Source organism: Prionailurus viverrinus, chromosome C1, assembly GCF_022837055.1.
Source record: "Prionailurus viverrinus isolate Anna chromosome C1, UM_Priviv_1.0, whole genome shotgun sequence".
NCBI classification, from domain to species: Eukaryota; Metazoa; Chordata; class Mammalia; order Carnivora; family Felidae; genus Prionailurus; species Prionailurus viverrinus.
The window spans coordinates 181,755,132-181,782,884 of NC_062568.1; the positions used below are offsets into that span (position 1 = coordinate 181,755,132).

The 27,753-nt window shown below is 44.6% G+C and overlaps 1 protein-coding gene across 2 annotated transcripts in view; it reads left to right on the forward strand.

Moving 5' to 3' along the window:
- The window catches only part of HIVEP3 (HIVEP zinc finger 3), a 475,566-nt gene that overhangs the window by 28,641 nt on the left and 419,172 nt on the right, over positions 1–27,753 (forward strand). Inside the window, exon 1 of one of the 2 annotated variants that reach the window (XM_047869024.1) lies at positions 20,779–20,854. The exons of the other annotated variant lie outside the window; for it this stretch is intronic. The gene's annotated coding sequence lies outside the window, so the exon portion shown is untranslated. Of the gene's footprint in view, positions 1–20,778; positions 20,855–27,753 lie in introns of those variants that run through there. 2 annotated transcript variants of the gene reach the window in all.

A 27,753-nucleotide genomic window follows, 5' to 3' on the forward strand; every position in this document is an offset into this window, starting at 1 on the left:
TTTTACCAACCAATATGCCTATAAGGGTGCATACTGTTGAGATACCAGATCTGCTTGTAAAAGATGCTAAAAGTTCTGGTTGGCCTCTGTTAGAGTGTGGGACAGGCCAGGGTGGGTGGAAAATACCATGAAAAAGCATGGTTATGTCTGGTCGTTGTTGTGTGTGTGTCCCCAGGGCTGGACAGACACGTAGAAGGTACTCAGTAAATATTTTGCAACGCTTGTGACTCCTAAGAACAGGAAGTCAGAGTTGTCTAAAAATTAAGGAAACACCACTGAGCGTGGTAATGTACCGATGCTGCATGGGGTCCTGGGTAGAAGGGTTATCCCCAGACACTGAGCTGCCTTTTGTGGGCACAGCATCTGCAGGAGGGAGAGGATGCTTTCTTACTACTAGCGTGGGAGGAGCCCACAACCTGGATTAGATAAACCAGATCGTTCCCAGCCTCTTTAGACTGGTGTCCCAGCCGGTGTTGGGGCTCCACTGATAGGTGCATGTTTCTGAGCTGATAGTTCTGTGTCTACATTATGTTATTACATCTTCTTTTTCTGTTTTTCTGTTGTAGATTACTTGGTTTCAGTGTGGTGTTCATCATTGTAACTTTTTTTTTTTTCCTATTTCTTTCTTCTCCATTTTTACTTTCTGATTTATTTTGAATGGAGGCACTGAGTCTAACTTTGGGGTTAGGAGCCTGGCTCTGGAGCTGGATTGCCTGGGTTCAAATCCAGCTGTGTAGTATGTGCCCTCTCTGTGTTTTGGATTTCCCATCCATAAAGGGAGCGATAATAGGTCCCACCTCATGGGGTTGTTGCAAGTATTACTATATGTAACACACTTCGCATAGTACCTGGCAAATCCTAAGTGCCGTATGAATGCTTGCTCCGTATATGATTTGATTTAAATGACCAGATTTCAGCTATGCTACCCAAGACCTAAGAGCTGAACCAGGTGGCTCTTATACTGTGTGTGTGTGTGTGTGTGTGTGTGTGTGTGTGTGTGTGTGTGTTTGGTTGGGGAGTGATTGGATTTTCTGGTTCTCTGTTTTGGAATTCAAAATAGAATTTGGTGAAAATCTTTGTCTAGAGGGTCTTTTAGGTGCTGACAGGAATGTGTCTGTAGTATACTTCTCATCAGTGTGTATTGTAGGAGGATTGTCACCTGCTTGCCGTCCTGCCCAGGTGACTGTCTGGAGGAGTATGATGCTGTATCTCCATTTTTGGGATGGAAGAAGCCCCCCCAAGTATCTGAAAGATAAGCTGTGATAGTTAAAACTGTTATCCGCCAAGCACATTCTCCCATCCTGCTCTTCTTCCTCCAGGAAGCTGTTCTCCCACCTCATGTGTCTGTCTATTACTGTGACTCGTGCCACCTCGTTCCCTCATGTGGACGTGTGACCAATGCTAGGCCAACCCTAGTACTACATCCTTCCAGTCACAGTGATTGGTTTACAAATGGACATCCGCCCCATCTAGGCCACAGAGATGCTTCCCTGAGGGTTTTCTATTAGATCTCCCGGGGGAGGACCGTGCTTTTCATTTATGTTGGCAAGTTGTAAGGATGTTGGCCTGGGACCGCCAGAAGCTATCCTCCTGTGATAGGGAAAGAGTCTATTTACAGTAGGAAAGAATGAAGAGAACATTCAAGGAGAAGCAGATATGCACAGACTAGAGAAAGAGAAGCAGACAGAGACAGAAGCAAGCACCTAGATCCAGCTTTACCTGAATTGGCCTATACACACTAAGCTTCTCGGTTGTGTGAGTTACTAAATTGCCATGTTTTGCTAGTTTGAGTTGGGTTTCTGTCAACTGCAGTTAAAACAATCCTGGCTGGTAGAGTCTGGAAATGTTTTATGATATTAAATTTTCTAGAATGCCCTGATATGGCCTCATAAGAAAAAGCTAGAACAAAAGAATAGATCAAGTTGCTGTCTGGCTTGACTCTTGATTTAAGAGTAGGTCATTAAGGCACTTCTTCTGTGACCTGATCACTCTCTGTATTGGACTTCACAACTGACTCTGTGCTTTGCTTTGTGTTCTGTCTCTTTGGGATGTGGCTCCCTTGACTTGGTGGCTTCTTGATAGCTCATTTATCATTCCAAGTCCCACTCAAATGTTTCTCTTCTGAGGCCATCTCTGATCCCGCATTCCCTCAGCACTTCATTTTTCCTCGATTTATCTCAACCTGCATTATGTTATGTTTGATAGTCTGCATGACCCATTGTCCTTTGGAGTCCTCCTGGCTTAGAGATTCTAATGGTACTGGCTTGAATGCCCACTGATGGGAGGGGTAAACTCGGCCTTCTCCTGCTCAGATCCTGGCCATGGGACTGTTGGAAGGTGTTTGAAAAATTCGCCTCTAACACTTTTATGTGTTAATCGTTGTATTGGCCTCTTTGCACCAATTACAGATTTCTTTTGATTGAAGGAGTGAGAATGGGATCCAATGGAGGGGGCTTAAAGTAAATTATTATGGAGGGCTTACTTTTTGACTTAGTTGGTTTGTATTTTGTGAATTTTCAACCACGAGCGAGCTTGTGTGTTTTTGTCATTAGAAAAAAAAAAGTATTAAACACAATAACATGATTCCTAGTTATGTAGGTGGGATCCAAGTAGGAATGGCAGAGGGAAGTGGTAAGGACAGCTTGTTTTATCTTCTAGCCATATTCTTGTACTATCGAAGACACAAGCAAACCGTTTGTTAGTTAATGCTTGACCATTTCAAATGATTTCAGGTGGTAAGTTTTGAATGACCAGACCTCAAATAAGGTTTTATGATCAGATTCAACGATTACGTAAGCATCCAACACTGTCTAATACATATGTTTAATTTCACATTTGACAGAACTAAACCACACCGAAACGACTTACTCTTAGGATATTAAATATACGCTGGGTGATGTACAACATCCATTTAAGATGGAAGGCAGAGGCCTGCCTGAAATGCTCAGTATTCTCAAAGCATGTATAAAATTGAGCAAAAATCATGAAATCACGAGGGTATACCTTTGCTTAAGCCTCCCATCCCACCCCCTCCCCCACTTAACAAAATGTGCCAAATATCCAGGATCAAAGATTGATGGAAACAAATAGTGATGGTTAGTTTCACTAGGCAAAATTCAGCGTCCAGTTGCTTGAGTGTACAATAGTAAGACAAAACTTACTTGATGTAAAACTTAATTTAGGGCAAAGCAAGACAGAATACAATCTTCTTCGGACATGAAATGCAAACTGAGCATGCTATGTTCGATTTTACAATATATTGACTTTACTTTTTCACGTTAATCTTGTATTTACCCCCTTGCTAATCTTTATTTTAACAGACTGGCTTTTAACACTGTGGGGCTGTTTTGTTCGCTGACGTTAAGCCAGGGTACCTCAGGATATTTTACAAACACATCCATTGAAATTGCTGACTTCTCCAGTTTTGACAATTTACTAAACTGATATAACAGGTAGTTCAATTTAGCCGCTGTGTGGAAGGCAATTGTTTAGCACAGTTTGATATTTAACACTGCGGCTTAACCATAAAAACTACAATGTATGCTAATATGTTCTATTCAGGCCTGTTTCCAACAAAGCCTACAATTTAGCCACTTCGAGTTCCTACAACTGCTGTTTACTAATAATGCTTGATTTCAACAGAAGAAACATTCCTTCAATGCCAACAGCATGGGGAACTCGTATTTTGAGGGAAGGCGATCATTTGGTGAGTCTTTAATCCTTCCGCTAGAAGTTGGATGTAATTTTCACATCTCCCTGTTTTCTTTCTTCATATTATGTTGTGTCTTGGATCCTTAACAGAATCCAACCGAGTGGTCACAGTTTATGCAAGGGATGTATTCCTAAAATACCCACAAAACTTGCACAGTTCCCATCTAATTTTCATGGAGGAAAAATGTGAAGTAAGATTCGCTTGACTCTGTGCACAGTGAGAGGATGTATTGTTTTATGCAACATTGTTTGAAATGCGACTGCACTGTCTGTCTTTTGCCTTCAGTCACATCTGTGGAATCATTAGATTGTCCGTTTCTGTGTGTGTTCATCCTGCTGAGTTGAGAGTGGGAGTGGAGCCCCTCTCTGAATAGTAGACATGGGACAGCCACCATAGGAATGACAGCAGATCTGTTTCACCAACATGGCCACGAAGTCATTGGCATTCTTTCCATTGAGAGGTTGATTTGTGTCCCTTCCTGTGGACTCAGGGCTGGTTAAGACTGTTTTGACCAATAGCGTGCAGTGCAAGTGATGTGGTGTGACTTTCGCAGTGTAGCAGGTGGAATAATGCCCTCCCCCTGGCCCCTATGGATGTCCACTCCTAATCCCCAGAACCTGTGACTGTGTTACCTTACATGGCAGAATGGACTTGGATTTTGGTAAGGGTCAAGTTAAGGCTCTCGAGATGGGAAGATCATCCGATGGGCCCCGTGTAACCACAAAGGTCCTTATAGGAGGGAGGCAAGGGCGTTAGAGGCAAGGGGAGGTTTGAAGATGAGGCACTGCTAGCTTTGAGGATGGGGGAAGGGGTCACAGGCCGAGGAATGCGGGCGGCCTCTAGAAATTGGAAAAGGTAAAGGAACAAGGTCCCCCTTAGAGCCTCCAGAAGAAAGGTGGTCCTGCCAGCACTTCGGTTTTAGCCTAGGGAAACCCATTTGGGGCTTCTGATCCCCAAACTGTAAAGTAATGAATTTGTATTGTTTGAAAGCACTAAGTTGGTGGTAACTTGTTACAGCAGCAAGAGGAGTCTAATACATAAGGCTGGGAAGGCCTGGTTCTCCTGAAACATCCCCAGCCCTGGTGCTGTCTCCCAGGACATACCACTCTGTGCAACCTGAGCTGCATGGAGAAGAGGGGTGTGGGTGTTCTGTCGGCAGCTGCGGGGGGCCAGTCCTTGAGTGATCCCAGGCCCCAGTGTCAGATCATAAGTGAAGAAAGCTCCATATGGTCCTAGTCTCCAGCCATTCGTGTTCGCCCAGTGGTTTGAGTCTTCCTAGCTGAATCCCCAGACATAGTGGCTCAGAGACAAGCTATCTCTGTTGTCCTCTACCTAAATTCCTGACCCACAGACTCCATGAATTTAATAAAATGGCTGGCATTTATACCAGTAAGTTTGGGGTGGCTGGTTGGGGCAAAGGAGGAGGTCAGGATATGGGAACCAAGGCAAAATATCTCAGTTGTTGCCCGAACACCAGTGTGGGTTGGCCCGCGGTCAGAGCTAAATGTTGCGTGCTGGTTTTCACTGATGCTTTGATGAGGCTGAAGGAAAAGGAGATGAATTCAAGAAGTCTGAATCCTCCGGTGGTTTGGTGTGGACATTGTGTTCTGGAGACCCCAAATTGATGCAAGGCTTTTTTTTTTTTTTGAAAGAGAGAGAGACAGAGCACAAGAGGGGGAGGGGCAGAGAGAGAGGGAGACCCAGAATCCGAAGCAGGCTCGAGGCTCTGAGCTGTCAGCACAGAGCCTGATGCGGGGCTTGAACTCACGAACCGTGAGATCATGACGTGAGCCGAAGTTTGAAGCTCGACCGACTGAGCCACCCAGGTGCCCCAAGGCCTTTTGTTGAGGCGTTAGGGGGTGGGATACACAATCACACTGCGTCAGTTAAGATGATCCTAGCAGTAAGCAGCAGACACCCTGGACGCCAGTGGATGAAAATACAAAGATGTTTACCATTCCTGCACAAGAAGCCAAGAGGGAGCGAAAGCCAAAGAGGGTGGCTTTAGCGGCTTAACAAGATTCTTCTGCTTGGCCATCCTTAGCCTGTTGGTTTGTCCCCAGGCTTGTCTCTGTGTGGCGTTAAGCCCAAAAGCACAAGTTTGGAGGAAAACATGCAGCTATTTTAAACGTATGGCCACTAAGCCCAGGTGGACCCTCGCATTGCCTGACAGGCCTGCACGATGACTAGCCGTGTGTTTGCCATTCATTCGTTTACGTGGCAAATGGTGACTGAGCTCCTCTGTCAAGTGCTCAATTCTCACTTCCTGTCTCTCCACGCATTTCCAGCATGGCCTCTCTGCCCTCATTCTCAACGATGACCTTGTTTCCTATGCTTTTGAGAGCATTCAAGCGGTCAGAAGAGAAGCTCCTCACTACTACATCTTACAGCAGCTGCACCCATAGCACCCAGCTGTGCCTTCCTGCCCAACCGCGGACGCTCCTGGCCTGTTCTCGTCTGCGGCTGGCCCTCTGCTGGTGCACACAGGATCCTAGCCCTGCTCCCCTCACTCAGGAGCATCGTGTCAGTTCTCTCTTGCATCCCCAGTTTTTCCTTTTCCGCTGGATTACTATTTTCTGTTGTTGTTGTTAATGTTTATTTTTTTTTTTTTGAGAGAGCGCCAGGGAGGTGCAGAGAGAGGGAGACAGAGAATCCCAAGCAGGCTTCACACGCGCAGCGCAGAGCCGGATGTGGGTCTCGAACTCCCAAACTATCAGGTCATGACCTGAGCCGAAGTCGGACACTTAACTGACTGAGCTGCCCAGGCGCCCCTCTGCTGGATTCTTCTTCTCAGGATACAAGCCTACTGGACTCTCTCCCACTGTGGTCTCTCTTCATCCGTCTTTAAGCACACCTCCATCCTTCCTTTTGCTTAGGGTGTGTCTTAATGAAAATGAAGACATTTTGTATGATATATTGTGTATATATATATATATGTGTATGATATAATATTCATACATATACAAATGTGTATGTATTATATACTTGTATACATATCTGATATCTGTATCAACTTTCTCTTGGTATTTGCACTACATAGCTTTTCTAGCTTTCTGTACCTTTATATCTTATGTGGGTCTATTGCAAACGGCATACATACAGCTGGACTGTGTTTCCTATTCAGTCTGACAATCAGACTTTTAGCTGGGAAATTTCCTTCATGTTTAATGCTACCTCTGAGCTATTTGCGTCTACATCTCTTATGAGGGCTTGTTTCTATGTTGTGTTTTCTTTCCTTTCTTACCTTGTTTTCAGTTAAATCAACCCATCATTTCCCCTTTCCTGGTTCTGAATTTATGTACTCTGTTCATGTTTTCCTAGTGGTTACTCTGGAAGGCTTTAACTGCATTTACCTCCCTCCTGATTATAAATGATTACTGCCATACATTTTATTCCTCTTAAAAAAAACCTCACAAGGCATTTTTGCTGTTTTGTACCAATGGTGTTAATTTGGTTCTGTCCACATCTGGGTTACTTTGGTCTTTTTCCTTCTTGCATCTCTGATCTTTCATCTGGGATTACCTTTCTTCCTCCTGCAGAACATTCTTTAGAATTTCTTTTAATGAGTATCTCCTGGTAGCAAATTCTCTCAGTTTTTGTTTGAAAATGATTTTATTTGGCTCCCATTTGCAAAAGATGTTTTCACTGAGACTGATTTGAGACTGGCAATCGTTTTCTCTTAATATGGTGAAGACCTCATGACATTGTCTCTGGCCTCCACTGTTGCAATTGGGGAGACAGCTGCCAGTCTTTGAAGGTAATCTTTGTTTTCTCTCTGGCTGCTTTTAAGATGTTTTCTCTGTCTTAATTTTATGAAGTTTTACTGCACAATTTGTCTGGAGGTGGGTTTCTTTTGTGATTGGGTTTCATTGGGCTTACTGGAATCTGTGGTTGGCATCTGGAAGGCTCCGTGATGGAGAGTAAGAGGTGCACTTGTGATGAGCACTGGGTGATGTAGGGAATTGTTGAATCACTAGATTGTACACCTGAAACTGATATAACATTGATGTGAATTAACTGGAATTAAAATAAATACATAAAACAATTATCACACGTATACACATATACACAAAATATCACTTCTCTCCCACTCTGTCTCTTCTTGTTCTGGGACTCTGAATAAATGTCTGCTGGACCTTATCTCCTCTGTTCTTAATTTCTCTTTTGTATTTTTTTTTTTTCTGGTATTGTCTCTCTTTGCAGTATTTTGGGTAATGTCTTTGGACCTTTTCACTAATTCTCTCTTCAACAATGTCTAATCTGTTGTTAAATTTAGCCATTGATCTTTGTGTGTGTGTGTGTGTGTGTGTGTGTGTGTGTGTGTGTGTTTTAAATTCTGGAGGTTTTCTTTGGTTATTTTTCAAGTCTTCGATGCCATTTTCAGATTCTGGTTCCTGGAAGATGTTGTCAGGCTTGTGCTTTACTTCTTTAAACAAGGTAAGCATGATTGTTTTATAATTTGCCTTTCATAATTTTCATGTTGCAAATCTTGTCTTATCTGCTTCTGCTGATGTTGTTTCCTAGGGTGCATGGGTATTTTTTTTTCATAATTTCTGGCAATTCGTTGAGGCCTAAGATGAACATGCTCTGCTCCAGAGAGGATTTTTTTTCTTTTGCTTCTGCCAGGTGCTTTGGGTCTCGGTTAACTACCTCTCACTCTCTGTGCTGTGGCTTATAGTGGACCGTCCCCCTGATATCTGTCCATTAGCAAAACTAGGCCTTTCTGTTAGAAGCGAATGTACTTGTTTGCAATAAACAAAGCTTCTCTGCCCTCTAGCCTTTGTCCTCCGTGGTTTCTCTTTATCCCTTATGTCTCTATCCTTTCCCTTTGCTTTCCAGGTGACTTTTCCCCCTCCTCTTAAGCCAGGACTCCTCACCATAGCTGTCATTTCTAGGATGTTAATTGTGCTTCTGGATATTTCGCAGGCAGTTTCAGGTTCTCAGTTGGTGTTGCCTTTTTCCTCATTTCTCCCTTAGCTCAGTCATATCGACTTTGATCCAACAGCTTTGATCTCTTGGTTTTTCTTTTCCATACAGGTGACATTCTTTTTAAGTTTCCTTCAGAGAACAGAATTATTTGAATTCTTCCTTGCATTTTTTTCTTTTTATTGTTGAAGAGTCACTATTTGTTTTCTACTTGTATTCTTTTTTCTTTCTTTCTTTCTTTCTTTCTTTCTTTCTTTCTTTCTTTCACCAAGGGCGGTTTGAATCCAGGACTATTATTTGGTAAAAAAAAAAAAAAAAAGAATTAGAAAAGTTTTCTTGATTCCTTTACTTCTTTATCTGGCTACCCTTGAACCCTCTCCTTTGTGGAAGAGAGTCTGTACTTCTGTTAAGCCCTCCTAGAAGATGGGCCATGGGCTGAGACTTTTGGTAGGGTTGCTATCAGCAGGAAATTTTCTTTTTTTTTCTAATTAAAAATGAAGTTGGGGTGACTGGATGGCTCAGTCGGTTAAGCATTTGACTCTTGGTTTTGGCTCAGGTCCTTATCTCATGGTTTGTCAGTTTGAGCCCTGCATCATGCTCTGCACTGCTGATGGGGAACCTGCTTGGGATTTTCTCCCCCTCTATCTTTGCCCCCCAACTGCTCTCTAAATAAATAGATAGATAGATAGATAGATAGATAGATAAATCTATCTATCTTAAAAAAAAAAAAAGAAGCCAAACAAAACCTTCAGGAGCCGCTCAGCTGCTCAGAGGGATGTGGATCTGGTGTCCTCGTGAGCCCTTCTAGCTTTGGTGTCCCATCCCATCCTGCGTGGGCGTGCGCCAGCCACTTAGAATGCAGAATTTATTCCAAGGGTTGGCTTAGGTGAGACTGTCTTTTTTCCTCCACCCAGCTTCTTCTTTGTTTGCTGTTGCTGTTTTCTGCTAAGACTGTTACTCTTTGGTGGTTATTCTCTTTTGCCTTTTTTGCCTTCTCATTAAGATTAGGGGGAGGGGTGGAGATATCCACCAGCAATCTCTCTCTCTCTCTCTCTGACTATACTTAAGGAAGAGGATAACAAAGTATGCATCACGTTTTGAACCGTGGTGCATGTTCTCTAGAACATTGGCTCTTGTCAGTTAAAGCAGATTTATGTGCATTATTGATATGTCGATCTTGCTTTTGGTGAGTTATGGTTATGTTGTTTTAAGAAATTTAATTTTTTTAAATGTTTATTTATTTTTGAGAGGCAGAGAAAGACAGAGCATGAGCAGCGGAGGGGCAGAGAGAAAGAGGGAGACACTGAATCTGAAGCAGACTCTAGGCTCTGAGCTGTCAGCACAGAGCCCGAGATGGGGCTCAAACCCACGAACTGTGAGATCATGGCCTGAGCCGAAGTCGGATGTTCACCCAACTCAGCCACCCAGGCACCCCAAGAAATTTTAGATTGGGTTTAAAATGCATAATAGGTATCAGTGAAAACTTGCTAATGGTTATTACTTTTTCCTTCTTCGAAGAACCATGTATGCTGGTCTTTTGCTTTGTTGCCATTTAATTTGGTCTAACCAACATTTATTGAGCATCTGTTTTAAACTAGGCAGAGCCCTGACAATACCAAATGGTTTCTCTCTGTCTTCTAGCTTGTCAAGACTTGTTTGTATCTTAACTATTTCTTTTCTAAATTGGCAAATTTTAGTGATACACTTCTAATTCTCTCACCCGTTCTGGCAGCAAGTAATTAATGGAAATGTTAAATAGTACTGGGCCAGAACTGATCCTTGTGGAGCTACATTTATTAAACCCCCAAACTGACATTTACAGTGGCCTGTTAATCAATGTTGCATTTACTGGATACATAAATGACAGCTTCCCAGGCTCGTGATGGGCAGGTCATGCGAGATGAAACCTGCGTTAAACAAATTCCTCTCCTTGAAGGACGAGAATCCTCAGATTTATTCTCAAAACCATGTTGATTTTTCTCCTGGCCATAGCTGTTAATTAGAAGAAGGTAGGGTTGGCTTTCATGTTTTCCAGAGACTTCAAGTGATGCAGTAGGCAAAGGACTTCGTTCCATCCATGCCTTTCACTGCTTTGTTTGCAAGACAGAAGAAAGGCAAAGTGTAAGAAGAATCTTGTTATCTTCCAGTTCCCTTTTTGTATTTCCATCCCTGCAACTTTTGAAGTAGTTGTCACTCAAATAGATTCTGACCTTCGCAGCCCCTTTGACATGGCCCCAGTTTCAATGCTGTATGTTTGTTGTTAATTAAAAGCAGGCAAACCAGGAAAGCCTGGGAAATGCCACCATAAAGAAATCCACTTTGAAAGTGGCATATCCTTCTATGTACATATAGGGGTACTTACCAGTGGGGTCAGTATACTCCCACCCCCACACCCTTTCATGCTCGGCTCATTTTCAAGAAGGAAGCATTTCTTTATTTTGAATGACTCATGTCAGAAATACTTGCCTGTCCCTCCTGTTACATTATAGGCAGCAGACCCTTTGCAGCAGTTTTTCTGGGGCAGCCTCGTAAGAGCCCACCTGCGCCTTGAGAATCACCCAGGCCTCTCTCTTGTGGGGCAGTGGATCCCAGGAGTGCTTCTGACTCAGCTTCCCTCAGACTCACTCAGCCATGCGCCCATATCCCCCTGCATCTGTGGGCACACCTTGCCCTGGTGTGATCTCAAGTTCTCTGCTCCTTGGCTGGGACATGTGTTTCTCGGGGAATATTTGCTCAGCAGGACTTCTGCTCCAGTGGAACTGTCCCCCGGGGTTGTCTTTCAAGGCATTTATCCAAGAAGAAAAAATGTATTTGCTCTTCTCCGCACCCCCCCATCCCTGCCCCCTGGGGTGCACCTGTGTGTTAGGGTCAGTGAGCCTTTGTTGTACCAAATCAAAGAGCTCATGCCCGTGCACCTCAATGGCTTTCATTCACAGCACCCCTATTTTTATTAAAATTTTTAAAAATGTTTTTATTTATTTTTTGAGAGAGAGAGAGCAAGCAGGAGAGGGGCAGGGAGAGGAGACACAGAATCTGAAGCAGGTTCCAGGCTCTGAACTGTCAGCACAAAGCCCAGCGCGGGGCTCAAAACTCACGAACTGCGAGATCATGACCTGAGTCGAAGTCAGACGTTTAACCGACTGAGCCACCCAGGCGCCCCTGTTTTCCCCATTTGTATTCATTTGGTTTCCTCCGACACTTTCCCCAGGTGATTGCTGCATTTTATGTTACTGTCAGTGGTATATGAGAGTTCCTGTTTATCCACATCCTCGCCAATACGTTCCCTTGTTTGTTAAAGGCTGGCTTGGAGCAGACACATTCTGAAGGCTGCACCACTGTGTCTGTTCCTTTGCTAGGCATCGTGCCTTCGCTGGCCCAAAGGTCCGTTCACTCAGATGGTTTTGCTCCCGGATGCAAGGCTAAAACGGCTATAGAAATATCATTTCCTGACTCGTATTCCGCTTTCGTAACTAGTAGTGGATTTTTAAAAGTTTTTCTTTACAGTAGATATTTTTTCCCTATAAAGAAGGAGAGAGTGCCCCATTCCCCCCAGATGTATATAGTACATTTGGCAATACAGTGCAGGGAGATAATTGTGTCAAATTGTCTGTAGAAGATAGTGTTACTGTCAATATGCAGAGATTGCTGAGCCGTGGAAACGTGCTGACATTTCCTATTAGGCCAGGTGGGACCTGACTTTTGTGCATCAGAAGGGCCTAAAAAAATAAAAAAAAAGAAAGGAAAAGAGAGTGAGGCAGTTGGAAGAGAGAATGAGATAGTAAGAGGCCTGAGGGAGAAGCATGCAGTTTGGCCTTTATTACCCAGATCCTGTGACTGGCTGTGTGTCTTTGGGAAGGAATTAAGCCTCCTTGAATCTGAGTTTCCTCCTCGGAACTTGAGGATAACTGTGTCAGCCTGGTGGGTGCCAAAGGCCTGGAGCCAGGGTGCGGAGTGCCTCACACAGAGCCTGGCACTCAGAAGGCGGGGATAATGGAGGACAAGGAGGGGGCCGCGAAAGCTGGTTCTGGGTCAGGGTGAATGCTACGGAGGGTAGACCAGTCATTGTCAAACTTTTATCTGCCTGAGAATCACTTGGAGACCTGGCTGTATATACTCCCCACATTTATGATCCAGGAGGTCGGGGTGGGGCTGGAGAATGTGCATTTCTAACGAGTTCCCAGTGCTGCTGCTGCTGCTGCTGCTGCTGGTGCAGGTGCACTAAGAGCCACAGGTGTGGGAGGGAGGAACTGCTGAGGAGCCAGGGCACAGAAGCAAGGGTCCCATACTTCTAAGATTTTGTGAGGGTTCCCCCCACCCACCATGGCTGTGTATCTTTTGCTTATTGCTTTATTCTGGGTAACGAGAAGAGTGCCTGGCACAGAGTAGGTGCTCAATAAATAGCTGTTGAATGAATGAATAAAAGCTGAGACTTACGTATATTTGTTTGCTAGGGCTGCCATAGCAAAGTGTCACAGATTGGGTGGCATGAACCACAAATGTATTTTCTTACAGCTCTGGAGGCTGGAGGTCTAAGATCAAGGTGCAGGTAAGTTTGGTCTCCTGAGGCCTCTCTCCTTAGCTTGCAGACAGCCACCTCCTCACTGTGTCCTCATGCGGCCTTTCCTCTGTGCATGCGTATCCCTGGTATCTCTTCTCTTCCTTTCTCCTTCCTCCTTCTCCTCTTCTCCTCTTCTCCCCTTCTCCCTCTTGTTCCTCTTCCTCCACCAGTCCTATAAGATGAGGGTCCCATTCCCTATGATTTCATTTAACCTTAGTTATCTCTTTCAAGGCCCTGTCTCCAAATACAGTCACATTAGGGGTTAGGACTTCAACAAATGAGTTTTGATAGGGACACAATTTAGTCCATAATACCACTGTGGTGAGCCCGACTACTGACCAAGGTTGGGGGGGGTGGTCATATTTCTCAGCTTGGGCTTGCAAAAAGGTTGAGGACCCCCAAATCTAGTAGATTCCTTTGTGCGTTACTGAAAGGCTGAGTTAAGACACAGACTTGGGTCTTAATGGAAAAACAAAGGGAATCAAAACACTGACAGTTTTGAGAAGGAATTGTTTGTTTCTTTTATTCCAGAACCATCCCTATTGACGGTATGATGAGTTGTTTTTTTTCCCCCTTGACTTCATGGTGTGAAACCGCATGGGATTATTTCTCAGTTACGTGTCGCTCATAACCCCGTCTTCCAATGCTTCTAAAATTTGACTAGAGCCAGAGTACCCATGTGAGGTATACTGTCCCGAGTGGGGTCAAGGAAAGCCACATTGCTGTTGTCCCGATTGTCCCAATTGCACAATGGGACAGACACAGCAGGGAGTCCCTCTGTTTTGCCTCTGGTGATGAAAGGAATTATGGAATTTGTCACTGATGCTTTGAGTCGTACAGCATCTACTCCCCCCACCACGCAGCGTCTGTGCATTGTAGGATCTCAATGAATACGTGACCCCAGAGACCTGTATTTTATTTGCAAATGTTATGATTAATGGGTTTGATAACATAGGTGTTTCCTGAACAGCCCGGTCTCCATCCCCTGTTCATGCTCAGGCGGGAGCATTGTCAGCCTGGGAGCTGCCAGAGAGATCTGCTCACCTCCTTGCCTACACCTGCTTCCTCCCCCTGCTGGCAGGCCAGGACCACCTGAGGCTGAGAGGGGAAGGAAGGAAGGCTGCTGGGAGACAGGGGAATGTGGGGGTCACCTCCGTCTCCTGGAGTGGCTGTGTTCCCTCATCTGGCGGTAGCGGGAGGTGGCAACTCACACAGAGGAAGAGCCAGCTACAGCGGCGGCATTGTGGACTTGCAGGAGCCCTGGAAGACGCTCATTCCCATCCTGTCCTTGCCAGGTCCTGTCCTGAGCCCCCTGCCTGATTTTTGTGTTCTCTCCCTCTCTCCTCTCTCTTCCCATTCAGCCTAGTTCAACACACTCCATGTGCCCAGCTCCTCCTTCGCCTTACGCAGATCACCCAGTCCCTTTCTCCTATAGTTGTAAACAGGTGGGCTGTGAGTCCCCTCAGGGGTTGGAAGCCAGAAACTTTGGAGATACGCTGAGCATCGTGGTCGTATTAGTTTGCCGGAGCTGCCGTAACAAAGTGCCACAAGCTGGGTGGTGTAGCTTAGAACAAGAGTTTCTTGTCTCTCAGTTCTGGAGGTCGGAAGTCCAAAATCAAAGGGTTAGCAGGGCCACACTCCCTCCAAAGGTACTCAGGAAGGATCAGTTCCAGGCCTGCCTCCTACATCTGGCAGTTCCCTGGCTTGTGGCAACATAGCTCCTGTCTTCACGTGGCGTTCTCCCTGTGCGCATGTCTGTGTTCCCCTTGGGAACATGGGAACATGTCCCAAAGTTCCTCTTTATGGAAGGACACCAGTCGTATTGGATCAGGGGCCCACTCTGTGCCAGTATAATCTCATCTTAATTTAACTAATTACATCTTCAATGGCCCTCTGTCCATAACAGTAGCTTTGAATTACTATGAGAAATAACTTTAGAGATAGTCTGACTTGGGGTTTCTAAGATAAATAAATAAACACTGTACCACACATCTTGATAACGTGCTTGCTTTTAAGATAGCAAGAGGTGGAGGTGACATCTTTTTTCAAATAAGGAAGCAAAGAAAGGGGGCAGTAACATGCACAGGTGTGAATTCTTGGAAGCAGAGAGAGAACAAACCAGCGGCTTAGTGGGCCTTCAGCTGCCTGTTTTGGGGTCGCATTCTGGAACAAGCAAGACCAGCAAAGCAGGCTGAGAGTTGGGATTTCTGAGCTGGGTTTGTGGCATCGGATGGCTCCACTTAAGCCAATGACTTGCCCTCTCTGGGCTATAGGTTGCTCCATCTCGGGAGGGAGAACAATGGAGCCTTGGAGAGGAGCGGCAGGAATGAATGAATGATGCTACAGACGTGTTTAGGTGATCGTCAGATGAAAGGTGTTCTTTCAGTTACCACCTGGTCTGGACACGAAAAATGACCTTCCCTTTCCTTTTCCTTTTCTCTCCATGGGTCATAGCTGCAATTGCAGGGACAGAGGTGAGCACTGTTGCTATGGAGGTGAGCATGGTTGACCTAGAAGGCAGATCAAAGAGAAAATCAATCAGGTGGACGAGTTCACTGATCTTGACATAAAATTCCGAGCGTGGCACACGCTGTTCAGGTTCCAGCACGTTCCAGGAACGTTCGCCCTCCCTTGAGGGCTGGCCAGGTATGCCTCCCCTGCTCAACTGCTCTCTGTGCCCTTTGCCACTCTGTGAGCCCGCAGTAGGACCCTTGATCTCTGAACATAGCCTTGTGGGTTCATCAACTCCCAACGGGTATGTTCTTCAGAAGCATGATTCTCACTGGACATTTGTCATCACAGAGTCTCTTTATGTGCTCCCTAGCAAGATGCACAGCACCGGGCTCCTGGTGCACGTGATCACTGCTTAGAGGATCTCGGCCTTCAATTTCAACACCTTTGGTCTAAAGATGCGTTCTCTGAAAACAAGCACTGGCTATATGCTTTCCTTTGGAGCAATAGCCAGAAGCAGAATTCACTTCTACTGTGCTCAGATGGATGCATTGTAACTAAGACCAGCTGAAGGAATGATGAGAATTCTTTAAATTGATTTTTCTTACTTCCAAGAAAATATAGTGCTTTGAATCACTCACCAAGTGTGTGGTGTGAGTCACAGAAGACTTCAAGGACCAGATGACCAGGTTGATTCATGCAGTCAATATTGGCCTATGGCCTGGTATGTGCTACCATAGAGGCTGACCTAGAAATATTGCAGTGGGCATCCTTGTGCTTGGGGAGTTATTTGGATGGAATTCATTTCTGTTTATCCACTTGTCTCAGGGAGATTTTCAGGCAGGAGGCTGACTTAGGAATGTTCTCTGGATCGACACCAGTGGGGGCATGAGGGACGCAGGACTGGGTAGAGGGGGAATCTGAGCTGTGACGCAGTCACAACAAAGGCTTCAGCTGGTCCCACGGGAAGCTTGGGAGCTGGGATGGCCTCTCAGAATTGAGACAAGGGGACGAAACCTTTGTATTCCTGTATCTGGCAGTCAGTGGACACAAGGACTGCCCTGAGGAAAGAGGTGGAGGCAGCCCTTCCTGTCCAGAGAACTTCCCAAAGGGGCAGCTGAGAGCAACAGCAGTGATGGGAATGAGGGCCTCAATGCTGAGGGGCAGGCTGTGTGGAGATAATGACTGTGGCAGAGTGTCCACTGCCCCCTCAATACATTAATGCTGAGCATCTAGTACTGAAGCTATGGTAAATAACACAGGCATGGCCTCTGCTCTCACAGAGCCCTCTGTTCCATAGAAGGCCAACAAGTGAATAGGCAATTACAATATGGAGTTTACAGTCCTATGGGATTACATGGGTTGGGGGAGCCAGGAGGGCTGCCTGGAGGAAATTACATCTCAGCTGAAATCTGAACAATAAGGAGCTGGTTATGTGAAGAGGGGTGTGGGAAAAGTATTCCAAGCAGAAAACGTGCAGGACATCCCAAGGGCCAGAGGGGGAGAGCATCACATCTTTGACGAATGAACGAGGTTCAGAATGGCCGGAGGATACACGGTATGTGCGGGCATGGGGTGGGCTGGAGACATCGTTATAGCTGGAGGGGAGAGCTGGGGCCAGGTGTGACAGTGCCCTGAAATCATCAAGGGAGACAAGCTGGCCTAGTGGGAGTTTAGAATAGGAAGGGAAGAGGAGAAAAGAGAAGGGAAGAGACCCCAGTGCTTATGGGATGGGCTATAGATAACAGCAGGTGGTAGCAAACGAAGAGTCAGGAATAGGAGGAAATCCCAAAGACTTTTACTCCTCCTTCTAGTTCAGAATCCTGTCATTATGTTTATGTTTGCCTGAGCCTGTGGGAATCTCACACAACAAACAGGCATCATCCTTTCTTTGCTCTTCCGCCGGACTTTCCTCCAATCCTCCCATCCTCATCCCTTACTGTAGCTATGTTCAGTCCTCTTCTTGCCCAGGGCAGTCCTCTGTCCCCTTCTCAAGCTGCTACTCTAGGCTCCTCTTGCCTTTGATGCCCACTTCCCTGAAGATACTCATCTTTGGTCTGTCCCCACACCTCAGATGCCCTCATTCCTGTGCTCATAATCTAGTTTCCATCCCCTTCCGTGGAAATTCCTTCAAGTGGCGTGGATGACCGTTTTCAGAGACCTTCTCTGTTGTTATCTTCTAGACTCGCTGTAGCATTTGGTTCTGGCGCCCCCCCCCCCTTTTCTCTCGGAATGTTCTTTTTCAGAGCTTCCTGAAACTGGGGCCTCTTGATTCTCTTCATGATTCCCCCACTTTTGCCTCCTGTGCTTCCTACTCCTACTTCTCTAGAAGTAGGAGGTCCTGTGATTTTATCCCTCTTCCTTCTCGCTTTTCTAGCAATTCTGTGTACTCCCATGTGGACATCGCCCGCTCCCCAACACCAGATTGGCATTTCCAAGGCATGCTGATTTGTCTACCTGGTTGTCTCCTCAGAGCTACAGACTCCAAGTTCTATTTTCCTTTATCCTGCATCCATACCAATGCTTCTTCCTACCTTCTGATTTTCGTGAACTACATTCTTCCTATTCATCCTTGTTGGAAACTTAAAGCTTTGACAAATCCTTCTTTTTCTTCTCCCTCTGAACCCCAACCCTGCCCCATAGGCTGTCAGTTACCAAGTATTATCAGACTCTTCCTTTGCATTCTGGCCGCCTTTTCAATATTGGTTGATAAGTCATTTAACTTTTAAGCCCTAATTGCCTTATCTATGAATTGGGAACAGTAGTTAACTTGATTATCTCATGAGGTTCTTATATTTATAATATATGATGTTTGATAAAAGTAGATAGTGCTTTAAGCCTCTATTATCTAGACTAGCGCATTAGCCTCATAATTGGTTTCCCCAACTTCAGTCACATTCTCTGCTTCCAGTCCATCCTGCACAACATTGTGTAATCTATGGAAATGATCTTTCTGTGGAGAACTTCTGATCATGTCACTCCTATGCTCCCAAACTTTCACTGGTGTCCTACTACCTAATAAAATACAAGTTCCCTTCACAGGCATTCAAGACTACATGGCATATGGCGCTGTGTTAGACATACTTTAACACAGTCCCCCAATGACCTTCACTTTCTCTTATTCCTTGTGTGTGGGCTAGACCTAGTGACTTGCTTCCAATGAATAGAATAGGGAAAGAGTGATGGGATATCACTTCTTTTATTAGGTTACAAAGGACTGTAGCTTCTGTTTTGCCAGCCAACACTCTCTCTCCCTTTCCCTCTCTCTTGTGGCCTTTGATGAAGCTAGCTGTCATGCTGGAGAAGCCCACATGGCAAGGAACTGAGTATGGTCTCTGGCCAGTATTCAGCAGGGAACTGAGTCCTTCAGTCCAACAGCCCATGAGGAACTGAGTACTGCCAACAGCCTGTGAGTGCCGACAACCAATGGATGATCTTCCAAGAAGTTCCTGCCCCAGTTGGACCTTGAGATGACTGTGGCCCAGCAGATACCTCGATTGCAGCTTGTGAGAGACCCAGGGCCAAGACCTTGGTTGTAGCCTGTGAGAGAAGCTGGTAAAGAAGACCCGCTTAAATCTTGCCTGGATTCCTGACCCACAGAAACTGTGACATAATAAATGTGTGTTGTCATAAGCCTCTCAGCTTTGGGGATAATGTTCTATTCAGCAATTGATAACTAATACACACACCAATATCATTATCGCTTACTAAGGCCTCATACTTCTTTGGAACTAAATTCCACGGTCTTTCCAGACCACACTGCTCTCTTGCCTCCCTTATTTTTCTGTGGTCTCTACTTTCCTTAAAACACTTTCTTCTGTCTTCTTGATGTGGAAAAGTCTTGTTCATCTTTTTGCCTTGAGCACTGAGCACTTAGACACTTGCATATAATAATGTTTCAATAAATGTACATTTGAATTATTGAGAAGGATTTCTAAAATAATAATACTTATTTGGAGGAACTTACTTCGAGACAGTGTTTAAGATACTTAAAAATTAAAAATATTTAATTCAATAAATATTTACTTAGGATCTGCCTGGGTCAGATCCTATGGATGTGATGTCAAGAACCAGAATGTTCGGTTTGGAACATGGAATTCTCCTTTCACACACGTTCAACCCTTCACCCAGTTAATTCCTGTTTATCTTTCAGAGCTTATCTGTTAAGTGCCATCCCTTCAAGGCAGCTTTCCCTGACTCTCAAAATAGATCAGGTCCACCTGTTATATGCATTCACTGATGCCCATACTTTTCTTTTGAGACGTGCCCCATCATTGTAATTAAATAATGAATTGTGTGAGCGGTGGTTAAATGCACGTTAATCCCACTAGACTGTGAGCTCCAGGAGGCCAGAGACCCTTCCTGTCCTTGGTCACCCTTGAATCCTTCCAACTGGTCCAGTGCTTTGTCTCTGATAGGAGACCAGTACATATCTGTTGAATCAGTGCAGACCTGTTTTTGTCCCTAGTAGTCCCTGGACCCCCTAGAACATATTCTAGGTGGGGCAGCTGCAATGGCAATCCAGGATGATGGCAAGGGCCATGACACAGATCTCGGTATGGGGTGAACTGCAAATGTAGCAGAGGGGATGTGGGAAAGACATCACAGACAAAATGGTAAAGTGAGCTGGGTTTTGAAGGATAATAATAGTTTGGAAGGTAGGGGAGCAGTGAACTTGGTGAGATTTAGGGTTTCTTGCATGAGAACCAAGGCAAGAAGAATCACGGTGAATTAGAGCAGAACTTCCCAATGGGGTGGGGTGCTGTGGTATCCTGGGGTCCCCTGAATAGGTACACGTTTGCCAATTTGTTGATATTTGTCTACTTACCTGGTATATCCTCAAATACAATCATTTTCTGTGTATGCCTTGATAAGAAAAAGTCTGGGAGGCATTGGATCAGCTCCATATGGAACAGGACAGGTGTGACGGGATTCGGCGAAGATGAGTCAGGGAGAAGGGCTGTGACTAGGCTGTAAAGGGCCTCAAAGCTCTGCTTATGGAGTTTGGGTTCTGCCCTGTAGGACGTGGCAAGTCATTTGTGGTTGGACTACTTTGTATACATTTTTTGATTGATTTCAAACTAACGTCCAAACGAATAACTTTTATAAGTTCTACCTCCAATTTTTTCAAAGGCACAACACAGAACGTCCTGTGGTGTGGCAGTTTTCACTGTGGTGCTGTGACACATTGGTGCCTTGGATCAGTTGTGAGTACATTATAAGCAATTTACTACAGTTAGTAAAATATTGATGCTTTCAGATTACTAATTTTTTTTAACGACTCTTTTTTCAAGAGCAGTTTGAGGTTCACAACAAAATTGAGAGAAAGGTACAGAGATTTCCCATCTATACCCTGCTCCCATTATCAATATCATCCACCAGAACGGTAGGTTTGTTACCAAGGATGAACCTACACTGACATATTATAATCGCCCAAACTACAATAGTCGACTTTAGGTTTCACTCTTGGTGTTGTACATTCTGTGGGTTTGGACAGATATACGGTCATTATATTGTCACATAGAGTATTGTCACTGCCTCGAAAATCCTCTGCTCTGCCTCTTCATCTCCCCTCCCTTCACTCCTCGTGACGTTGATCTTCTCACTGTCTCCATAGTTTTGCCTTTTCTGGAATGTTGGAAGCATACAGTGTACAACCTTTATAGATTGGCTTCTTTCACTTGGTAATATGTATTTAATGTTCCTCTATGTCTTTTTGTAACTTTTAAAAATTTCATTTCTTTTTAATACTGTAAAGCATTCCATTGTCTGGATGTCCCAAAGTTTACCCATTTACTTGCTGAAGGACATTTCGATTACTTCCAAGTTTTGACAGTCATGAATAAAGCTGCTATAAACATCTGTATGCAGGTTTTTGTAGGAAACACCCTAGTTTTTTATCTTTTTAAAAATTTTTAATGTTTATTCATTTTTGAGAGACAGAGACAGAGCACAAGTGGGGGAGGGACAGAAAGAGAGGGAGATAGAATCCAAAGCAGGCTCCAGGCTCTGAGCAGTCAGCACAGAGCATGATGTGGGACTCAAACCCACGAACCGTGAGATCATGACCTGAGCCAAAGTTGGACGCTTAACCAACTGAGCTACCCGGGCATCCCCAAAACTCACTAGTTTTTTAAAATAAAGTAAGTTTAATGTTTTTTTCCTAGATCAAATCTGTATTTGCTTCCTGGATTGCTGTTGTAAAGTACCACAAACTGGGTGGCCTAAAACAACAGAAATTTATTGTTTCCTTGTTCTAGAGGCTAAAAGTCCAAAATCAAGGTGTCCTGAGGGCCATGTTCCCTCTAAAATCTGTAGAAGAGGACCCTTCCTTGGCTTTTCCAGCTTCTGGTAGCTCCAGATGTTACTTGGCTTCTAGCAGCACTGCTCCAGTCTTCGCCCACTACTCCCTCTGTACATGTCTGTGTGCCTACGTCCAAATGTCTCCTTTTTATAAAGATGTCAGCCATATTGGATTAGGCTCTACCCTGATGACCTCTTCTCAACTACGACTACATTCTCAAAGACTTTACTTCCAAATAAGGTCACATTATGAGGTACCAGAGGTTAGGACCTCACCATATCTTTTTGGAGGGGTATGGGAACACCAATCCATAACAGTAATCCATCATTTTCACTCATGGGCACTTTAATATTCTTTCTTGGGTCAGATTTAACTGGTGGAGTTTTGCATTTAACTTATAGTCATACTATGTCGGAATCTGAATACGTTCATGGCATTGCCATGCTTGTGAATTTGAATCTATCAGACAGGAAAAAATGTACGACAACCACTGTCACTTGACTTTTGTTTCTCAAAGACTTTGTTTCTTTTTCATCCTTCAGAAACTGGTCTTTTAAAACTAGACCACATTAATGCATTGGGGATCAACTGAGAGTGATTTTGCCCCCCCCCCCCCCCCCACCCCGGGAACATTTGGCAATGTTTGGAGATGTTTTTGGTTGTGACAGCTGAGGTGGTGATGACAGGGTACTCCTGGCATCTTGATGGTATGTGCCCGGGGTACTGTTATATAAACATCTTGCAGCGCTCAGGACAGCCCCCACAATGAAGAGTGTCTGGCTGAGAATTATCAACTGTGCTGTTGTTGAGAAATCCTGCAACATTGGGTTTTGTGTGCTTCAGTGTCTAGGGTGGTAGTAATAAAATGCTTGGTTTGAGTTAGGTCGGACTCGAGTTCGTCTTTGTCTTAGAAGATTTTCAAAGTTGTCTTTCTAAGAGGCCTTTATATTCTTCATACCTGTGCCACTCTGGTTAGCGTGATGAGGTAAGTTTGAATATAGACTCATCAGTATCCCTAATGCCTTTGAAACATGAGTAAGAATTCCAGTATCCCATTTGGTCCTCCCTTATAGACCAGAGTAGATGCATAACTTACATGGACTCAGTGTCTAGTAAAGCCCCAGGGGGCACTTAGTAAGTACAATTTTCACAAATGACAAGTGTTTGGTGAGATGAACATTAAAATCAGAATTTGATTTGCTTTAAAAAAAATTTTTTTTTTAACATTTATTTACTATTGAGAGACAGAGAGACACAGAGCATGAGCAGGGACGGGGCAGAGAGAGAGGGAAACACAGAATCTAAAGCAGGCTCCAGGCTCTGAGCTGTCAGCACAGAGCCCGACGCGGGGCTCGAACTCACAAGCTGCGAGATCATGACCTGAGCTGAAGTCAGACGCTTAACCGACGGAGCCACCCAGGCGCCCCAGAATTTGATTTGTTGAATGACTTGGTATGAAATTTCCTTTCCTCAATTTAAAAAAGGCACTAGGTAATAATTATTCTCGTATATTGTCAATTATTTGCAAACATTCATTTGGATCATTGGACCCAGGGAAGCTGAGCCCTTTTGGCCAAGAGCAGCCCTGAATAAGGCCTGGGCTTGAGGTTTGGTTGGTTCTGGAGAACTGGGCCCTGGTCCCTTCTCTTTTTTTTTGCATGGCTTCTCATTTTGGCCCTCAGTGTCTGTGGGTAAATATCTACTGTCTTTATTCTTTTGGATTGAAGTTTATTTTCCATATTCCTGGCTTAAATGAATCTCTTGATGCCTTTTTACTTATAACCCCAATACACTGCTTGGATGAATCACTACTCATCCCCTGTTTGATGGGATTCTTGATCTCTTATCCCAAGGGACTCGTAAACTAATTCTTGAGGCTTCTGGTGCTTCTCATTCTAGCTGATCATTGCTGGGTAGATTTGCTGTCTATCCATTGTCTTCTTTTTGAGTCATGCAAGGCACATGACAACATTTCATTCTATAGAGGCTGATTAATTAAAGCCCATGAGGTCATTTGTCATATGTCTTTAGGGCCTCAGAAAAAGGAACAGTATCACTAATTGGGCTTAAGAAAGAAGGGAGAAGAATATTAAAATTTCAAGATAAAGATTTTATTGGATAATCCTGCTGTTTTCATTATTTTTATTGATAATAATCATAAAGCCTCCTTAATTACCAATTATGAAGTATCCTATCCTTGGGAACAGGGAACGTTTTCATCTTTCCTCTTGGGTCAGTTATTGCCGTAATGCCGTGTAACAACAACAACAAAAATCCCACAAAATCTCAGTGGCATACAGCTATAAGCATCTGCTTCTCATTCGTGCATCTGCAAGTCAGTTTGGTGAAGGTTTACTGATCTGGGCTGGTTGCAGGTTTCCTGAGGTCCACTACGCAGATCTTTCACTTTTCCTATATCAGTGGCATGCTTGTACTTAAGACATGCTCTGTTCACGGTGACGGCAGAAATACAAGATACAGACTCTATTGGCCAAAACAAGTGATGTGACAAAGCTCCACATTGCAGTAGATGTCCTGGTTACCATTGCTATGGAAAAGGTTTCCCTGAAACTTAGTGGCTTAACACAGCAACAGTTATTTCATGGTCTCTCACGGTTTCTCTGGGTCAGGTCTTCAGGAAGGGCTTAGCTGGGTAGTAGTAGCTGGGTAGTCCTGCCTCAGGGTCTCTTGTGAAGTTCTGGCATAGCAGGAGCTGACCAATGTTTCCAGACTTCTCTACGGTTCCCTCACTTCTCCAGTGTGGGCGAGTTTGGGCTTTCACTCAGCATGGTGGCTCTAGCGTTGTCGGACCATATGCAAGGCGGTTTAGAACTCTGGTATAGTTTCAGAGAACCAAATGGAAGTGACGTCGTCTTTTATGACCCCCTTTGGAAATCACAGAGCCTCACTCTGTCACTCTTTTGATGGAAACAATCACGAAAGCTGCTTTTAAGGCAAAGAGACACAGGTCCCAACACTGTATGAGAGGGGTGTTGAGGTCACATTGGGAGAAGTGCATGAGGGATAGGAGATAGTGTGGCAGCCATTTTTGAAAAATACAATCCGTTGCAGTGGGGCATGGAAAGATTTTCTGCCACAGTGGAAGGGGAGGAGAGTGGATATTTGTTAAACAAAAGCTCCAACCATCACACCTTCAGCACGTTGTATGGGGTTGTAAACACAGTAGATGCATAAAACTGTACACTGGATAGGTCTCTGAGGCTGGGTACTTAGGGACATGGCCCAGATGGAAGCATGTGCAAAATATTCGTTGAGGGATTGCTTTTATGAAAAACCTCTAATGGAGTGAGAGAAACAGTACAAGACAGGGAGAAGCGGGGCAAAGATACGGTTTTAGAAGTCTGGCTTCAGCCAGGGTTATGGACTGAATGTTTGTGTCCCCTCAAAATTCACATGCTGAAATTCTAACCCTTAATGGGATTGTATTAGGAAGTGGGGCCTTTGGGAAGTAATTAAATCATCAGGGTGGAGCCCTCATAAATGAGAATGCCCTTATAAAAGAGGCCCCAGAGACAGCGGTAGCCCTTTTCTCAGCTTGCAAGGATACAAGAAGACAGCAGTCTGTGACTCCGAAGAGAGCTCACATCAGAACTCAACCTTCCTGGCACCCTGATTTCACACTTCCAGAACCGGGAGAGATTCACTTCCATTGTTTATAGGCTACCAGGTCTATGGTGTTTTGTTATAGCAGCCTGAGCAGATTAAGACCCCTTAATCCCATAAGGTCCTAGAGAGTGTGAATTGTACCACAAAGGTTTTCTGGCCTTGAGGCAAGGGAGTTGAACTTGTATTTCCCTGCATCAGTGGGTCACAGGTATCCCAGGGTGGGGGGGGGGAGGGGTGAGGAAAGAGGAGGAGGCACCTCTAGATAAAGCAGGTCTCATAAGCTAAGAGGAATCCTCCAGACAGGAGTGCAGGTGTGAGCCATAGCAGCCAGCACGCACAGCAGCAGGAAGAGGATGGGTACACCTGCCTGGTAAGTGGGGATCTGGGTGGGATGCCAATAGTCCAGCCCCCACCCCCCCGCCCCGTACCACTCAGATCCACTTGCTTCTCAGTTTAAACTTACTCTATCCTCTCCCAACTTCTTCAGGCTTCTTGGTCAGAATTTTGGGGTTAATGGGACAAACTATAGTCCCACTGTTGCAATTGGTCCTGAGGCCATAACTGATACCCATCATCTCCCTTGTCGGCTACTCTTTCTAGAATCTCCTTCCTTGGCTAGCACTTCTGCCAATCAAGGTGGCTGGTCTGGTGGAGTGAACCAGACTTGCGTCCCTGAGGGGTCTGAGTCCCTGGCTACCATGCCTTTGTCAGGCCGTGGTTGTTGCATTTGCCAATTTACGGTTAAAACTGCAATGCCATGGCATACCATGGAGGATCACTTCTCATATCTATCACGTGTCATCCGTATTCCACTTTGCCCCATTATGGCAGCAACCCTACATCCTCATGAAGATCGTGGTCAAACCCACTTGCCAGCAAGACAGCTCTACTTCTTGGCCTACTATGGGAATGAGGAGCTTACACTAAGGAAGCAGGCAGCAGCTATAGCTTTGATTTTAGCAAAAACTGTGTCCTATGATGGAAGCACTCTAGACCTACAGAGCCTCAAGTATCAAGTATAGGAAACACAAATTTCTCCAGTGACATTGAGAGTAATAGTGAGTGAGGCCACTCCCGGGCCCCTGATCCACTTTGTTCCCAGACCTATGAATTTTGTTTATTGGGAATGAGCCTTATATTATGGCTCTTCATATTCTTTTGTATTTTAATTAATTTACTTAAATTCAAATTAGTTAACATACAGTGTAGTATTGGTTTCAAGAGTAGAACCCAGTGCTTCATCCCTTACATATGACACCCAGTGCTCATCACAACAGGTGCCCTTTTCAATGACCATCCCCCATTTAGCCCATCCCCCCCCATCCCCCCCTCCAGCAACCCTCAGTTTGCTCTCTGTATTTAAGAGTCTCTTCCGGTTTGCCTCCATTCTGTTCTTATCTTATTTTTCCTTCCCTTCCCCTGTGTTCATTTATTTTGTTTCTTAAATTTCACGTATGAGTGAAATCATATGATATTTGTCTCTCTTTGATTTGACTGCCTTGTTTCACTTAGCATCATACACTCTAGTTCCATCCATGTTGTTGCAAATGGCAAGATTTCATTCTTTTTCATTGCCGAGTAGTAGTCCATTGTATCTATATACCACATCTTCTTTTTTTATGTTTTTTTTTTTTTTTGAGAGAGACAGAGAGAGAGCAGGGGAGGGGCAGAGAGATAGGGGAACAAAGGATATGAAGCAGGCTCTGTGCTGACAGCAGAGAGCCCTAGGTGGGGCTTGAACTCATGAGCCATGAGATCATGACCTGCCTGAGCCAAAGTCAGATGCTTAACCAACTTGACCACCCAGGTGCCCTATATATACCACACCTTCTTTACCCATTCATCAGTCAATGGACATTTGGACTCTTCCCATAATTTGGCTGTTGTTGATAGTGCTGCTATAAACATTGGGTGCCCTTTCAAATCAGCATTTTTGTATTCTTTGGATAAATACCTAGTAGTGCAATTTCTGGGTCATAGGGTAGTTCTATTTTTTAATTTTTTGAGGAACCTCCATACTGTTTTCCAGAGTGGCTGTACCAGTTTATATTCCCAGTGCAAAAGTGTTCCTCTTTCTTTGCATCCTTGCCAATATCTATTGTTTCCTGAATTGTTAATTTTAGCCATGCTGATAGGTGTGTGGTGGTAACTCACTGTGGTTTTGATTTGTATTTT